A 16,136-nucleotide genomic window follows, 5' to 3' on the forward strand; every position below is an offset into this window, starting at 1 on the left:
AAGCTGTCTCTCAAGCCTAATTCAATCTCCTTTTGGTGCACTATGTGCCATAAATATAAATGTAAATTGGAGTTTTCAAACAGTGGCTTAGGAAATAGATCTTGTTTTGAGAAATCGAAGGAAGAAGCATGAATTTTGTTGTGTTTTTATATCTGTGTTCTGCATATTTGAATTTGCAAGTCTGCAGAGGAAGTTTAGCTTCCTCTGTATTTCCTGTGGTGCTGATATCTCAAAGTGCATAGAGTGGCAGACCAGATCAAGCAAAATACAGTGGGAAGGGTGACCATGTTAGAAGCTGGTGTAACTTTCCATGTGAAAAGTTAATATTTAAATTGATTGTTTTCTGAGCTTTTTTATATCCCATACTTATTCTAATCAATGTTTGTGTTGCTAGAGTATTTGTTAAAGCAGTGTTACAAGTTAATTTGATACAACAAATTTTTGCATTTATATTTACAAGTGTTAGTTACACAGATCTGATTCTAAAACACATGAACTGACTATCCCATACAGTTGACTCTCCTATCATCTGTAGAATCAATTATTTTGAGTGTAAAATATCACCTGCTCTCAGTGAGCTACATGTGAATGATAGATCACCCAGTATTCATAAAAATGCATTCAGAGCAGAATTTTAAGCAATGAATAGCATGAAAAATTGCAGTTTATCTCCAAGCTAAGAAAATCAGAGATTGAATATATACATACATGTATATGTTCATATGGTTTGCATAATTTTTTTGGCTAAAGATGTTGCATTTCTGAGAAATAAGAATAAACTCAGCACTTTTTTCCAGGTGGATTTAAGCATGACATATTATGTTATGACATGCTAAAGATTTCCATTTTAAGCATTGTAAATATGGAAAATCCATTATCATTTTTTATTTATTTATCTGTGATTACAAGACAACCTAGAATGATTATTTTCCTTTCAAAAATGGGCAAAAAATAAAAAATGTTCACATTATTCTCATAGTCTATTTTTGTGTCAGAGCTGCTCAAAATGCGTACTGCATTTTCCATCATTTGTGCTGTTAACATTTTTATACTAGGGAACCTTTGCTTTTGTAAGTCACCAACAGAATGTACTTTGGGAAAGCCGTATCTTACAGATACTGTGGAATTGGCAAGCATTTTGGCAGAAGGGCGTAGGTTGTAGTCAGTTGCTTCAGAATTGCTCCCCCATCATCTTTACGCACTGCTATCCCCGGAACTGAGTATGGGAGTGAGCAGAAAAGAAAGTTGTAGCTTGCTTAACCTACGATTCAGAAGCCAAACTCTCATTTAGATGTCATATTTCTTTCATATTCCATACTTTCTTTTAAAACATTTTCAAATGGTAGATTTTGAAAATAAATAAACAAATGAAATCATGCCCAGAATTACCAAGCTCCTTCATTTTAGGCATTGAAACCTTCAAGGGACTGTGGGTAAGGGACCTGGTGGAAATTAATAGATGGTTGGGAGTTTCAAGGGGAGAGCCAGTATTCTAGGTCATTGCTAAGTCAGAAAAGTTGTAGGCAGGATTTAGCAGAAAGGACAAATGCCTTAAATGTAGAGGTCACATCTATTAATCATGTTCATTACAGTGAAATGAGAAGTCTGTGTGGTCATTTCTCCTGTGTGAGAAGGCACTCTAATTTAGTTTAAAATCTTAGGGGAAACTTTATAAATCTCTAAGAATGAATGTAGAGATTCTGTTTGGTATTTCTAAGGAGATTTTCAGGAATCTAAGTGCATTATAATGAAGGAATGGATGAACAATCTGCATCCTCCTTCACATAGAAATCTGGAGCAATCTTTTCATGTTCCAAAAATGATGAAGTACCACTTGGCATTCAAGTTTATGACATTCTTAAAACACTGATTGAAGTTAGGTTTTTCTTTCTGTCAGTGAAACACAAAATGCTTGTTCATTACTGAGTATAAGAAATTTTTTCCAAGATCGCCTCAAGTGCTTACTGAAAACCCAAGGTCTGTCAGTGCTAAGTAGTTCTCAAAATGTTTTCTCCAAACTCAGGTAACTTTAAGAAACCAAATATGATGTTTATCAGAAGCTCTTTCAGTTCTGTGATTCAGCCAGTTTTCCACTGCTATTGATTAAAAGCACTAGAAAATCAGATGATGTGCCCCAGGATACACATAAGTTATTAACTCTGTTGGGATTTCACCCAGGGAAGTTTCTGCCTGCTAGTCTTTTGCTTTTACCAGGAAACCATATGGCATATTTAAATGTTGTGTATACAGTCTATTTATCAGGGAGATCTCATACTATGGGAATTGTCTCGACTGAGATGATTTACTTATAAAAATGAAACAGAGAGTTTTTGCATAAATGCCATCTGAAAAATTATCTACAATTTTCATTATCACAGCAAATTAATTTGCATTGCCGAGATACCTTATGATGCCCTCACTATCCTTTACAAATGTCCTAACAACTTTGGAATGAGATTAAAAAAGATAAAAATTTTAAATGATAAAAATTAGATTAAGTAAATCAAAATAAACCTTGTGATGAAATCAGAACTTTTTTTTACTTTAAAGGTGGCCATCTATGCTTAAATGTATTTAAAGTGTATTGGTTTAATTGAATTAAATTTTGCTGTTACTTAAATGTATTGTAGAAATATGACAATAGATGTGTACTCTATTCACCATATAGTGAAATTAGACCAGCTTATGAATGCAGCTTTTAACACTGTTATAATACTTCCACATTCATTCCCCCCAAAGGTAGCAGGACAAGGCTCTTTTTTCAGTGTTACAATTAACTCAAATCAAAGTACATACATAATAACATAGTTTTAAAAATATGACTGGTGAATCTACACTCATGGCTTCACTAGTTCTATAATCAGTATAGATGTTACAGTCAGAGGAAAGGGATTAGAGTGTAGGTTGCTAGTGTGTGGCCTTGACTAAGTGTGGAAAATGGCTTCTTGTTAGGGAGTGCTGACAGGTACCCAAGAATTCAAATGAAAATTCATCTTTTCTTAAGCCAAAAGTTAAAACATGTTTTAAGGAGGAAGATGGAGGCTGGAAAAGCTATAACAGATTTTTGTGGACTGTGACCCCCTCCAAATGTGCCTATATCCAAAGTAGATGCTAAAAAAGAAAGCAGCTCAGTGCTTTAAAGTTTTAGAAAACAAGCATCTGACCTGCAAAAGTGCTGCTATTAAGACCCATGTGATACAACTTATAGCTGTAAATAGCAACAAGTAAGATGAGAAGTGATGCTTAGTTAATGGCGATGGTTTGGGTTTTCTTTTACATCCACATAGCATATCACGAGTTACATTTGTTTTCAGTGATATTAAAATCTGAAGCTACCATTAGATCGTTGAGTCTGAGCTCTTATATCAGTCAGAACATAAGGCTTACATTTTATGCCTGTATTCACCCTAATAACCTTTTGGGTAAAAGAGATCTTTAAAAAGTGAGTTTTTAGCTTTACCGTCCACAATTTTTTCCTCTAGTAGTTAGCTCTCTTCATCAAATTAAATATATCTTTATAGTTGGTATTGTCTATGAATGAAGTGTTATCTCATTGCAATCATGTCATCTCTCAAACGCCTTTTTGATGAGCTAAATAGATTTGCTTTCGTTAAGTCTGTCATTGTAAATCATCTTTCTTAGCCCTCAGCTATTTTTTCCTGGATTTTCTCTGTAGCCTTGTTAGTTCAAAAAGATATATCCCGAAGTACACTATTCATGGGGGAAATAGAGCAATCTGATGTGACCCTAAAAGGTTCACATATGAGCAAGGAAGAATAAGGTATAGAACATAAAAAAGATGGATTATAACATTCATATACATGTTTCTGATTTCAAATGTCTCAGCACTAAGAAAACCTTTATTTTCATTTAAATGGATCTTCTGTAAGAAAAATGCTGCAGTTACCCCTCTTGTAATTCAAAACCTTGATACAAATAGTGTTAAACTAGCCATTGTAGATTGCAAAAAGTAAACCGAGAGAGAAAAATAAAGCTCAAAGTTTAGTTCAGTCGTCAAATAAATCCTGACATAGCGCAGTCAGCTTGATATTGCAGCACGAATACTGAATTATCATACTAGTCTAAAAGGGATTATTAAACTCAGACAATGGAAGACAGCTACCTGTCCCCCTGCTCAGTTAGGGCGTAGGGAGTTTCTGGTATCCAGGCTCCTAAGGAAACAGTGAAGGGCCTGGAACATTCAAATCTGCCAGAACTGGAGCAGTAGTGGTATAATAAGATGAGAAAAGACAATATGAAAGTTAGTACTCTTTCTGTTCAGCTAATCTTACGTAACTGTCTTATTTTGGAAATTCAGAAACTTTTCACTTGGTTGATCAGTGGTGAATTAATTTCTTCCATTAATGGGATTTTTTTAACATCTGACCAGCTTTACTGTGGAATCTTCCATAGCTGTGATAGTGTTATCTTAGCTGAAGGACTAGCAGACTTCTTTCATCTAAAACCAAGAATTTCTTCAGGGTTGGTCACTCACTGCAGCCATCCATATTTTATGCATGGATACACATGCAAAAAATGCTCTTGATGTATGAACTAATATAGTTCTGTTCTGTTGGTAATATCATTTGTGAACAAAACCTTCTGAAATGTAAAATTGCTACCACATGGTGAGAATATTGGGAACAAACACATTAGAAATAGTATTTTATTTTGCTATACAGTGTTATACATAAAGATCTCAAAATTATATTAAAAGATTAAGTAACTTATTCAAGTAAGACAAGTCTAAGAGAGGTAGAAAGAACACCAAAAGATCCTGCATCTTCATGCTTTGCTTGAACCAGAAAGTTTGAAAGAATAGATGCTTATTTTATTTTATTTTAAGTGAGAAAGAGCATAAGGCTAATACAAGAATATTTCTAGCACCCCTTTTAGAAAACCAGCTGCCTGTGGTAAAACAGATGCTGCAAAAAAGCTAAAGCGAGGGAAAAGATCAAAGAGAGGAAGAAATGGGAGACAGTATCATTAGCTAGATTGCCCATGAAGCAGAAGTAAGGAATAAATGCCCAGTAATGATATGGACCGGTAGTATAACAAAGCACAAATTCAGGCCTATTATGATGATTATAGCCAAGTGTCACTATAATAAATGTGTTCTAATCATTTTTTGCGTAAAAGTAAGCCTTATCTATCAAGCTGATTGTTATCAGATGGTCTTCGAGATAGTGCTCTTAGCTGCATGTATTAGATTTGACAAAGGTTGCCTGTGGCTCGATTGTAAATGAGTTTTAATGCCACTCTACAAATGATCCAGTGGTTTTCACATGCTGTCTGCAAAAATGCAACTCTGCTACTTTCTATATTCTGATTTTTCGGATATTCACAGACAATACAAAGAAAAGATTCAGACTGCAAAAGAATATCATGCTACTTTCTTCCTAATCTTGATTTAAGCAGTGTTTGACTTACTGGTAGGAAAGACTCTGGATATCAAAGGTGAAATAACAATATGGATTTTTACAGATAAATACAACCCGGAATATAACTCTAACAACACACTAACCAAAAGAGAATGTTTCATTTCATTTGATAATGCAGCCCTTATAAAAATTGGTGTTCAGCATCATTTGTTAATAAAATCAGGTATCAATGCAATGTTTCCACATGTTGGTATTTTGATAATCCATGGAAGTTGTGCTTACTATGAAAAATTTACCACAAAAAAAGAGAAAAATGAGACAGAGGAGGCTGTAAAATTGCCTATTGGGGGAGAAAAATATTTCTGTTTTATGACCTTTCATCAATATGGCACACAGCAGCCTTGTTATCTGAAGAACAGTTAAAGGATGCAGATAAATAAAGGCAAAATATCTTCATATGTCTGTTACTTACTTGTATTATATGTGACAGTTTAAATGGAATATTCCACAAATGTTCCAATCTATTTCCTATACAAGACAGTAAGAAAATCTTTGGCATTGCTCTCTTTCTTCTGACGGGAATGCAACTCTGCTGGATTTGCTAGAGTAAGTGAACTTGGAACTGGCATAGATAATTTGCATGAACTTCATGCACTTATCTATATATATGCATGCACACATACATGCAAGAACACATAAACTTGTATATATACACACCTGAGTAAATGGGAGAATCAAACCGGGACTGAAAACAATAATCATTCTGGAGTGGAACTGTGGCAGTGCAGTACTCTCTGCCCTTTGCTCAGGATTTATAGTAAATGTCCCATTTAGACTGAAAGGCCTTAGATTATTTGATTTAATTTGTTGTCTTAAAGTTGTTCCATGTTAATAACTGGAACAAGGAGCCTAAAAAGCACAAACTAGACAGTTTTTTAAATCAGGTAATTTGAATTATATCCAAATGGTTTTCCAACAAGCATTATTACTTTAATAGCTATAGCTTTGTATTATAAGAGTTGATTGTGTAATGAATTTACCAGACACATTCTCAAAGGGTAATGAATAAGACCCAGGAAGCCATTTTCTTAATGTTAAACATCTATGATTAATAACATCTATCCATTGCCAGCGGTAAATGTATAACACAGTAAGATAACTCCCTTTCTTTCTAATCTGAAAACATACTAACATGTTTTCCAAAACCATGAAAACATAAAAGCTTATTTTTTCCCCACATGTCTGTGCTTTAGAATAAACTCATTTTAGTCTATGCAGCAAATTTGGGTTCTATCAAACCAGTATAGTAGATTTCCCAGCATCAGCAGGCTTCTAACATTTAAATAGGGGATCATGATCTCAGGCGGACTGTAACAACCTCAACAAATGCTGAGAGATTAGTGATCATTTAGATAGCTCTGGTCTGAACCACTATAAGCATCTTTATAAAAGAACTTGGACATCACATATATAACCACATGTGAACTGAAATACAGTGGCTCTGTTGAAAAACTGAATGTTTTCTGTGCTAACAGGCTATCACTATCTTTTTACTCTGTCACAAAGTTTTAGTGTAAGCTTGAGTGATTCATATAGTCTTTCTGCATCCTGAATTCCCTGCTTGTAAAATGGTGATGATACATCATTTCACCCCCACTTAAACTCCAGGCTGTTCAAGGCAGGACAGTATTATCACAGCTTTGAAAAAAAGTGTACCACTTTTCCCAGTACAAATAATAGAGCATTCTTCTAACTGGATTAATTAAATGAATAAATGAAAATGGGATACATCCCACCTAACTTTAGCAATCTAAATTTAGGCATCAAATCTCAACTAGTCATCTAGACTTCTGTAAGTAACTGAAGAGATGTAGAGATTCCCAAAGGGCAGTTCATCCCATCCTAAGATAAGTATCTAGGAGATGGAATGATTTGCTGTCCCTCTCTTTTCCTGCCTCTATAGTGAGCAGAGACAACCAGTTGACTAGATACCTAACTTTTTTTAGCTAAAAGTAGTTGAAATGACTTGCATTTTTGAGTAACCTTTCTAAAAATAGTCATTCATCTTTCTCAGATTGATTTGTAGTAGATATAAACCCAGAGAGGTAATTTCACCCTGCTTAGGGTTTCATACAGCACGTGAATAGCTTTCAAGTATATCAGTATGGTCAGGAAAAGTGTACGCTGCTTTGTTGCATGGGATAGAATTATTTGAAGGACAAAGCTCACTGCATGCTGAAATGGATAACTGAGTTGAGGCCTACTTTATCTTAATTTTTGCTTTTCAGAAACAGACATCATTACAACCACACACATCTTAAACTTTTATTTCTTTGCAGATTTATGTAAAACTTACACTAGTTGTAAAAGATAGAACAGCTAGCATTACTGAAAATCTTCACGTACTTCTGTATCACTGTGTTAGTCTATGAATCGAGGTTACAAAAATAAGCTGATGCATCCACCTGAAGTAGAAAATTAAGTGCTGCATTTTGAAGATAACTTTCTGTAGGATTTCTTAGATGTGATAACTTAGCTGAATGGTAGTTCAGTAGTGTTAGCAATTATGGTATTAATGACAACAACCACCATCTCATGCTAAGAATGCTTTTGCATTATAAGAAATAAAGAACTAAAATATTTTCATTGTTCAACTGTACCAAAACCTAAAAATTTGTAACAAAACATTATCCTATCATAAAAGCATATTAAATATACTAGGAGGCAAATTACTGTAATTACTGTGCTGTAGTGAGTATATGAGCCTTGTCCTTTTTATGATCAACTTTTTGGTCAGTACAGGTTTAAGCACATACATTGCTGTATGTTTCAGTCTATTACTAATACATAGGAATCTATTGCTTTGAAAGTAATGATTTTGCATCTCTCAACACTCTTTTTCCAGTAAATGTCTAATGCAGCTTAAGTTCCCTGGCTTTCTATACCTTTACATGGTACTCAGTACTAAACAAATTCCTCAGATTCTCCAGATATCTTATCAACACTGTTCCATCGCTGGACCAGACTCATTCCATAAAGAATATGAATAGTATGGGGAGAGTTTCACTGGAGCTCTCTTTACTGTTTCTCTACCTATATGTGCCTTGACTACTTTCTGTAGTGATCTGTACGTTTCTAGTGTCAGGTAGAGGACTGATAGAGCATATGGTAATTCTCTAATGTCCAATTCTGAGCTTTGAGCAACAATTATCATGTTTTCAAATAAATTCTTTCTGCTTTGAATATGTTGTTTCCTTTCCTCATGTGAGATTGTTTGGCCATCTGTTGCATTTGCTTTGGCTGCTTTCAACTCTGTCTTTAACACTAGGAGAACATATTTATGGAAAGCTTATCCATCAACACATTTTCCACTATATGATTTGTTTCCCTTTGACACCAGCAACACTAACTGCTCCTCCAAACTCGAATTGCAGCTTATTGTAGATAGTCTTTGTTTGGATATATTTATTGAGTTTTGTGTAGTATCTTAAGAGCATCTTGCTTTTCTATAAGGTAAATCAATACTATCACTCACAAATTAAAAAAAGATCTTATTTTTGATGAATACAAACAGTTCACGATATGCAGTATTTTCTATCTGAAAATATTCAAAATCTGGATCATGAGTCTCACAGTCTTCTCCAGTGTTATTTTTATCCTCTTCGTTTTGGTGTACAGTGGATGGAACAGTGTACAAAATTAAGAGCTTCTGTAGCCACAGTATTTCTCCTGACCATAATAAGGAGTCTGCCATGTATTGCTTTTGTCGCAGTGTTTTGTACTTATGCATTTGCGGAGTGTACTGCACTTAGCCATCTCTCCATCCTTTGTTCTTTCCTCCCAGAAAAAGCATTTCATCTCACTCGCCGTTGAACCATTTGGAGCCACTCTCTGGCTGCATCTAGCCTGAAGTATGCACAACAGCTTACTCAACAATCCTGCTGGTCCTGCAGCTATTCAGATCTGGAATGTACTGCAGTTTCCATCTAGCCTATACGTCTGTATTTCCTTCCCATGGAAACCCAAGTATAGAGGACATGACGGTGTTATTCTTGTTAAAACCACCCTTGGGAACTGCGAAGTGGATTATATGCATCTTCTGTGATCATTTGTCTATTAACCCCATCTTCACTCTTCAGCTCAATAGGCATGACACAAAAGACATACATGTTGTATACCGCACAAAAAAGAAGCAGCCCACTACTAAGAGAAGTAACAGCAAACTTCCTGCAAATGTGTATTATGGAATCCAGTTACTGTTTTACACCTCGTAAAATCTGTGTACAGGTTTTCACATATAAAAAGACTCTCCTCAACCATAGCATTAACCCTGTCCACCTCAGATTTCACCACTTCCAGTAATACCAATCACCTGTCTTGTTCCTGCACCATGTGACATTTAGAGTTCAACGTTCTAGTGTGTTTTCTCAACTTTCACCCCATCTAAACCACACTTTCAAAAGGTTGTTTGCTTTTATTAAAAAAATGAATAGGTACATATTTATCAATTCTGAGCTGCCAATATGTGTTTCCAGGAATAATTAAATGACATAAGTTTGTATTCTAAATCTAATGTTTGCTCCCTTGTGATTTCTCCATTAGAAGATGTTCAATAAATATATATACTTCCCATCCTGTGAGGATCAGCACTTTTATTAAGCTCTAGCATAAACAAGTCAGAACTGGTTGTTATATTTTGCAGAGGCTTATATCCATACAATGTGTAATGGTAAGAACTGAGATACTTAATGAAGCAGACCTCCTTCAGTTCCTTGGCTCTGAGTAACTGCCGAACAACACATAGTAACAGAAGTAAAAAGATGTTCTGAATGTAAAAGTAGAACAGTTAAAAGCTCTAATATAAAAAGGAAACAGATTCCTTGGAATGATGAACTGCATAGGGGAAAGATGTGCCTAATCTAAGTCACCAGACTAGCAACCTGGGAGCATGCAAACATAATCAACAGATATCAGGAGTCAGTCTGAATAAAAATGCTGTCCTGAAGCAATTAAAGAGGCAACAACATAACCCTGAGGTACTGAATAGTGAAAAACTAAACTGTCCGTGAACACATCAAAGTCAGGCCCTTCATTTGTCAGAAGTGGAGGCCAGTATTATGCATCACAGGCATTAATAAAAGTAAATGTTGGTATGCTCACAAAGAAATTGATGACTTTGGCCTTAATCCTTGACCATAGAAAGTTTCATCTTCCTTAGTGTTCTATTCCTCTTTCATTTATAGGAGCAGGGTGTATTTATAGGAGAGAGTGCTAACTGAAATATTGAGTAGTAAAATGGGTCCAAGAAAACATTTTTTTAGTACATGTACATGGCTGTTTCTTCACTTTCTTCAAAAGACAGAAAGGAAGAAGCTCAAAGCTGGTTGGGTAGGGTTTCAAGCAGGCAGTCTACACAGCAGGCTGAAACATCAGGAAATTGCCTAGTCCAGATTAATGAGTTTACTAGCATCTTGAAAACAATATTTCTGGATATATAGTGCCCTTAAGATGTGTTCTCTATTGAGACCTTCTGTGTCCTTGTAGATTTGTCTATGCAGGGTTTTTCTCATGGTGAGGACAAGGGAGGAGGAAAAGAGGATTGTTTACTAAGTGCTTGAGCCATGTTATACCAGCTTTGCCAAAACAGAGGCCTTTTAAAATCTTTTCAAATATTACACCTGATTTCCAAATAATGCTAGAGAACAGAACACAGATTCAGTAACTTTTTTCTTCTGTATGAGTAAGCACACTGGGAATTAAACAAAGGAATTCTCTCATGAGTTATTGCATTAGATGATGACTACTAAAAGAACATTTTCCTTTTTTTCTTGGAAATGTCATAATTCCTTTAGAAGAGGTCAGACAAGCAACAAAATTATGTCAGCTGAAGGACATGAGACATTCAGAGCTGTAGTATCTTCCTGCAAGGCCCAGGCCTTATCATCACAACTGATACTTGGGCTACTTCAGATGGTTCATCATTCTTCAAAGTATTTGAAAATTCTTGTCATTGTGCACAATATTACAACTTTTCCTGGTTAAAGTTCACATCAGGTAAACTCCTATTATTTGACTCATTTTTCCCTTAAGTTATTAAGTTGTAACTGTAAAAATACATTGCTGCAAGAACTGCATTACATAATGTCTCTCTCACATTTACAACCACAATCATGAGACAATACCTATTCAAAATGTGAAACAGGAAATTTCATTTTCTCTCTGACAGTATGGCAGACTGGAAGAGAGAGGTCTTAAAGTCTGTCTGTTTAAGGGTGTGATCTGCACCCCTAGTAACTAATTTAGCATCGGGCAAGATGACGGTTTCATTAGAAGCAGCCCATTCCCTTTGATAAACAGATGTACTCTTTATTTAACTGTTGCCCGCCAAGTTAGTAAAAAATAGATATTTTTTTTCTTTGTCACTGCCAGTTAATTTCCGGCCTCTCGTTCTTGAATCCAGATACAGTTGTCATAAGCAAAACATTTCCAATTATTATGTATTACCATAAATAAGTATTAATTCATCCTTGTACATGTCCCTTTATAAATCTTTACAGCACTACAGCTAAGCAGTTGAGCTTCTCTGTCAAAACTGTATGAGTAACAGTCCAATAAAGCCACACCTAGTTGTCAGTGGACCAGTACTTGGGTAAACATGGTCCAACCCAGCACTCCTGAGCCCAGTGCCTTGGTAAACAGTCAAGCATTCAGAATTTGCAGGTCCTACCTACTGAGTGAATAAGACCCCACCTTGCTATTATTGTCCTAACAGCAAGGCAAATAAAAACTCCACACGCAACTCAAAAGAGCTGCCATTGGGCCTACTTAAAAATAATTCTGCGCAATTCCTTGATAGGCTACTAAGCAAATAAAGGCTCGGCTTTGTTCTGTTTTTCTAGCCTCTAGGTAAATAACCAGTGAAGAAAAGCACTCAAGAGTGTTGCAAATAAAGCTTTTAACTTACCAAAAATTATCTGTTAGATACTGTAGCAGATGTTATCACGAATATATTGCTTTTTCTTTTATTCTTTCACTTTGTATTTTATCTTTGTGTATCTTCTTTGGGAGCTACGAGTGTTTTAGCATCAAGTAAAAGGGAGAAAGCCCATCTGTGTTATTCTTAAGTTAAAAGAATGACTAGATGTACTTTTTAAAATGGACATTTACCATTTATTTATTATTTCAGTTTTTGCTGGATGAGTTTTGAGGATTTTTTTATTATTCAGATGTTCTGGTCAGGACAGGACAGTTTCTATCCATGTATTGCCACAATCTTGATATAACTCAAGGTGTAATACTTACCAGGGATGGATATGAGCTGATGTGCTTAGACTGTAGTCTGTAGAAGGCTATCTGAATGGATTTGGTTCAACATACAATCGTGGCTGCTATTTTCCAGATTTTCAAGGCTCAGAGTCTTGAAGGCTCATTCGGCTTTGAAAATGTCTCTTCAATTTTAGCTTTTAAGTTTCACAGAAATCCCATTGGAAACACTTCTATCTCAGGTTCAAATTCTACTTCCATACCCACTGACAATGCTGGTGTCTAGTGGGCACTAAAATTTCTTCTCAAACACTCTGTCCACTTCTAATTAAGAGCATTCACTCTAATGGTATTTCCTGTAGGTACTTAGCAGTATAGTTTCAGTTATTTTCTGCTCACGAACAGTTAAATATTTATGACTTGATCTTTCAGGCAGCTGAGCACCTCCTTGAAGGTGATGAATGCCTTTTGCTCTGGTCAACATGTTGATGGCTACTTAAACGGTGCAAAGTAGAACTGCTGCTGTAGTTGTGCTTGCTCTGGTGATATTCTTAGGCCATGCAGGGGAATGTTTCTTACATTGCCTTTATTTCCCTGAGCAAACACACAGCTGGGGCCTATGAGTGAACTGTTACAAAGCAAGAGTTCTAGCTATCCTACATCCTGTATTTATTTGCACTAATGGGACTTCTTGTTTGAATAAGGACTGGTAACATAAACATTTCCAAAATTAAGTTGTAAGGTTTTCCACATGCTTTCATGACTGCAATCTTAAGAACTGGGAAGTTTAGAAATGAAATCATATAGGCTGTAGGAATCACTATGAGTCTAAAAACTATTGTGAGCCTTAAAATACACACTCTAAAGGATATACACATATGTAAAATATATACATATATAAAGCATATGCACACTATAAAGTAGACGCGCTAAAATCAAGCAAATCACAGCTATGTGATATGCAAACCAAGGATCACAACAGCAAATAGGTCTGTTACTGCAAACAAATACTGCCCTTTTTATTACATAAAAATTATAGAAAAACAAATTATGCCACAAATAGTAACAGATATTTCAGCTTTAACATGTCATATAGTTCCTGTTTCATATTTACTATACAGTTCTGGTTTCTTTGACAAGACTGTCCTAAAGTCTCATTTTTAAAGAAATGCTTTTATACATATTTAATGTATAATTATATTATTTTATATCACTACAAATACAAATAGGGTCTGTGTAGAAGAAGAGAGATTTGAAAAAGATCTCTCTGAATATTGTTTTTCTAAAATGAACTATGGAAATAGAGGACAGAATTCTTTATTAATAGGCTAATTGTTACTAAATTGAAGCAGGAGAGGGAGACTACTTCTAGTTAGAAGACAATATGACATCCCATAGCTTGCTGGCAGTATACCCCAATTTGGAAGAACTCAACCTATGGTTATTGTATGACAGCCTCCTCTATTCCACATGGTTTTTTTGCCCACAAAGAATGAAACAGGTGTGCAGATCAAGGGCTAAACTGTTTAATTTGTAACCGGAAGGTACTAAAGTAACTGTTTAGCAAACAGGTCAAACCTGGATGCATTGTAATTCTCCTGTTTTCTAGCGCTTAGGTGGACTTACAGTTTTGCAGGTAGTTTGCAGCCATGGTATGATTTTTGCCTTTAATTTGCCAGCATGCTTTTTTTCTCTTTTGCAAAGTATCCAGCCTTTAAAATGCTCATACATGCTCATCTACACTGTATTTTAGTTTCACTTTGCTTTTGGCTCCTTCGGCTTTTAGAGGCAGGAAAATGTTGCTCCATACGAAGGGTTATTTTTTACTCGCCAGAATTCCTTTGCAGTTTTAATGGAAAGAAGCAAGACTTTTTGGGGGGAGCCAGCATCTCATTTCCATTCCGCTCTCATACAGCCACTGTTGTATCTGCAGGGCCTGCAGAATGTAACTGCTGCGGCAGGACGAACAAAGACACTATTCAGCATGGAGAGCAGCTTCCCTTCCGCACCACTCGCTGACCGCAGAGAGGTTGGCTGGAGCACGCTATCCGACAGACACAGGATTCGCTGGCTGAACAGAGCTCCCCAAGGACTCCCGTTCGGCATTCTGGATTTCTCTAGTGGGATGAAGGCTTCCTTTTCGGTACTAGTCTGAACAATGAGAATCAGCTGCAGCTTGTTTTCGTTTCTCAGTTCTTTACATACAGAAATCTGCTCTTCGGAATGTTACTTAACAAAGTTGTTGCTCATTAGAGCTAAGGTGGCTGGTTTCAGTACCCCGATTTTGTTCTCGGATGGTATGTTCCGAAGTTACAGAAGTTGTATGACGACATTGTTTCTAATCTACTGCCTCTGAAATCCCATTGCAGGGGTCATTTCCTGACTTTTGTGTCACTTCAATCCAGTCCCTTGCAAGTTCCCACCCCCTGTGACTTCGCAAACTAAGTATATAATTGAAGTATTTTCCCATATCTATTTCCTAGGTTGTACACACAAAGGAATTTACTGTAAGCTTGATTTTGCGTAAGAAAATAAATGTACCATTTGAATAATAAAAATACCATTAAGGTAAGTTATGAACTAAGTGTTTAAAGAAAAAGAACGCCCTACACAGTGTTCATTCAGACTTAGTTCAAGTTGATGAAAAACATACAAAAATTGTTGAAGCTCCATAAAATGCTGAAAACTTCATAGACAAAGCTCATGCCAACTTTCAACATGTCTGTTTCTTTAATGAGCAAAACCAGGTCCCAACTTTCATTTCAAAGCCATAAATTATATGGGACCAATATTAGACTTGGAAGTCAACTTTTGCTTTGTGGATAAATAACAGATACAGCTCAGTGAGGCTAAGACACCATGACCATAAACACTGTCCCAACAGAGAATCACCCTAACGAACTGTGCCAGTGCAACGTAAGAAACCAGCAATTAAAGAGAAAGATGAGTCGAGCAAGGATTAGTGACCAACTTTATTCCTAATGATACACCATCAAAACAAATAGAGTTTCTACCTTTGATGAATAAGGCTCAGCACTTCTGCAATTTAACTACATGCCATTAACAGATATGACAGAAATCTTCTCCCAGTTGAACCAGGGGAGACTTCCATTGAATTCAGGGACATACTCTTTATTTAAATTGCTACAATCAATGCAATCAGATTTATGATACAGTTCTAATTCTGGGAATAATCCAAGCAAACCTATGATTTGTGTAGTATTCTGTGTTTCCTCCTTCCTTCTCAAAGTAAAACTATTTTATTTGTAGTCATCTCCACAAGAGATGTGCCACACAGATTTGTTTCAGGTCCGATATGCATCCAGAAATTCAGAGGTTTCCAGAGTTTATCTGATCTCGTCCAAACCTCTCAAGTCTGGAAATTGGATGAAAATCTGTTAAAAGCAGACTGTCTTGTGATTTTTCAGTACTTCCTTGTTTCATTCAGGTCAGCTGTACTGCAAGAACAGCCTTTCTCACAGTATTTTGGCA

The 16,136-nt window shown here is 35.9% G+C and overlaps 1 long non-coding RNA gene across 2 annotated transcripts in view; it reads left to right on the plus strand.

The window, feature by feature from the left end:
• Nucleotides 1–15,220, plus strand: part of LOC112979601 (uncharacterized) — a 67,826-nt gene extending 52,606 nt beyond the window's left edge. The window contains exon 3 of one of the 2 annotated variants that reach the window (XR_003258221.2): nt 14,578–15,220. This is a non-coding gene — a long non-coding RNA (uncharacterized LOC112979601). Of the gene's footprint in view, nt 1–9,225; nt 9,993–14,577 lie in introns of those variants that run through there. The other variant, XR_010389614.1, reaches the window with a different exon arrangement.
• The last annotated feature ends 916 nt before the right edge of the window (nt 15,221–16,136 follow it).

This window comes from Dromaius novaehollandiae, chromosome 5, assembly GCF_036370855.1.
Source record: "Dromaius novaehollandiae isolate bDroNov1 chromosome 5, bDroNov1.hap1, whole genome shotgun sequence".
Classification (NCBI taxonomy): domain Eukaryota; kingdom Metazoa; phylum Chordata; class Aves; order Casuariiformes; family Dromaiidae; genus Dromaius; species Dromaius novaehollandiae.